Source organism: Rhipicephalus sanguineus, unplaced genomic scaffold, assembly GCF_013339695.2.
Source record: "Rhipicephalus sanguineus isolate Rsan-2018 unplaced genomic scaffold, BIME_Rsan_1.4 Seq7885, whole genome shotgun sequence".
In the NCBI taxonomy this organism is placed as follows: Eukaryota; Metazoa; Arthropoda; class Arachnida; order Ixodida; family Ixodidae; genus Rhipicephalus; species Rhipicephalus sanguineus.
In genome coordinates, this window is record NW_023615991.1 from 53,253 (window position 1) to 55,656 (window position 2,404).

Sequence of the window (2,404 nt, forward strand, 5' to 3'; positions counted from 1 at the left end):
GAGGATTTACACCTAATTAGTATCTAGGACCTCATAGAAGCCTCAATGTGCAATACATAATTCGTGAAATTAATATTGTTCATATTGACAGCACGAATCAGGCTTGATTAGGCTTTATATAACGGGCATTTTCCTCGTGAAGTACGATACACATTCCAGTTTCAGCAGCTTGAATTGTAATGAGGTGTTCAGCTTAGATGTGGTTGACTCTGCACATGAACCTAAACCCCCAATCCCGTGTTCCTAGTTCTATTTGCGAATAAGCTATAGGCATTCTACTGTCTACTGAGACCCTTAACCTCTTTTAATTATATTACACATGGTAAGTATCTCCTTGCTGGCCCAAACGTTTTTAACCAGGGTGTCGGAACGGAACGAAAACCGAAAACGAAAAACGAAAAAAAAAAAACGATATTTTCGACCGGAACGAAAACGTAACCGAAACTTTATCTATTATTTCGTTCCGGAGTGAAACCGAAATTTTTTCAATCGTTTTTCGGTTCACGAGAAAACTTCCCAATCTGGAGCAACTGAAGCCATGGCCTAGAACACTGCACGGGCCCGGGCCGGCCCGAAAGCCCGGGCCGGGCCCGGGCCCTTGGTCTTCGGGCTCGGGTCGGGCTCGGGCCTGAGCCAGGCCCGTATTAGGCCCGGGTCCCATACGTATAGGTATAATTGCGTGTGTACGTTGTGTAGCTTTGTTTTTGTTGTTTTGTGGCGTTTAACTTCCCGAAGCGAGCCAGGCTATATGAGACGCCGTCGTTGAGGGCTCCGGGGCGTGCATAGAAATTGCACAGTACAAGACGTCTACAATTTTGCTCCATCGGTATGCTACATGAGATTTCAAGAAACGCCTAATATAAGTTTCCGCCATTATAGTGAGTGAAAGACTTTCTTGGGTACCGTGTAAGGAAAACAACGGTAAACTGCATAGATTAGTGTGTATAAGATGTGCGCGTTTGTATCTAGGGAAACATTTCGAGTATGCAGCTACGCTCGCATGCCCGTAGACTGGCCAACGCGACTTGTGAGTCATTAATATCTCAGGAGCTGTTTTTCGTGCATTTTAAGTGCAAGATGCGGAGCGACTCTTATCCCAGGGCAAACGCCGTTGTTGATTTTCCCATTACTAGTGGCGATGCGCCAGACCATAGAGACACTCGTTTTCCCGAGTGGCGGTGACGGTGGCGGTGACTCGGGGAAGAAGGGTGGGACAAAGAACCTTGTTGTTTTGAACACGAATACGTAGTGTAGGTTGGGTGCAGTTGCCTGCCGAGGAGTCAACACGACAGCTTTAATTTATGTAACGCTGCCCAGCCTGGCGTATTCCTCCCAGAAGCAGATAGAGAACGTTTTTTTCCCCCATTGCATTGTGCAATAGATGAGGTTTGCAGGAGACTTGCTACTTTTACTCAACAGCCCTAGCTCGTTTGCAGTTGATGTAGACTCAATTTAAAAATGTCTGCCATGCTTTTTTCTCCACTTTATGCAGGTATTATATTTTGTAGTTGTTCTTTGAAATGCAAAAATGAGATTGCGTGGTTAGCACTGCGTGCGTACATGAAAGAGCCAGCTATCACTCCAATTATATTTTATATTGCCCTGCAATCATTTCGCAAGAGTGTTACGCGCGTAATTCACCGAAAGTATACACAGTACTTTCGGTTACAATACAAGTTGTGACACTGAAAGAAGTTCCTAAAACAATCTCTAGAAAATATCTTGTGTGCGGCAGGTATGTTCACAATAAGCGAAGGTTGGACAGTGCCTCCTTTATGCTGAAGGCATAACTAGCTGAAACGGGCCGGGCCGGGCCGGGCCGGGCCCAAACCTTTCGGGCCCGGGCCGGGTACGGGCCACATTTAGGAACACCGGGCCGGGCCGGAAAAATCGGCCCGTGCAGTGCTCTAGGCCATGCATTGTGAGCATATCTCAAGGTACAGTATTAGGGCGTACCTCAGGCAGGAATTCCAAAGCAAATATATGTTGAAATTGTGCGAAAAACAAAAACAGTGGCAACCAGAGATGTTTATAATAATGCAAGTGGACTTTTGCGTGCCTGTCACGCAAGCCAGCGTAGAGAGGGCATTGTGGACGCTGAAGTTTGTTACAGCGAAAGCTGTTATCAGATCACAACACCTGATTTTGGCGCCATAGTTATCCGCCGCCGCCGGTGTCCGTGACCGCTATCGCGTGATATAAGAAAAATTAAATGATAAACAAATTTCTAGGATCGGATGGGAATAAAACCCGCGCCCTCTGCGTGGCAATCGGGTCTTCCACCACAGTGCTACGCTGGTGCTTGTAACTCCTTCGCAAAAATAGTCTATACAGGCGTCATGTCGCGCACGGAATCGTGTTAATATATGTAATATAGCGTGACAGAAGAGCAAAATAACAAACA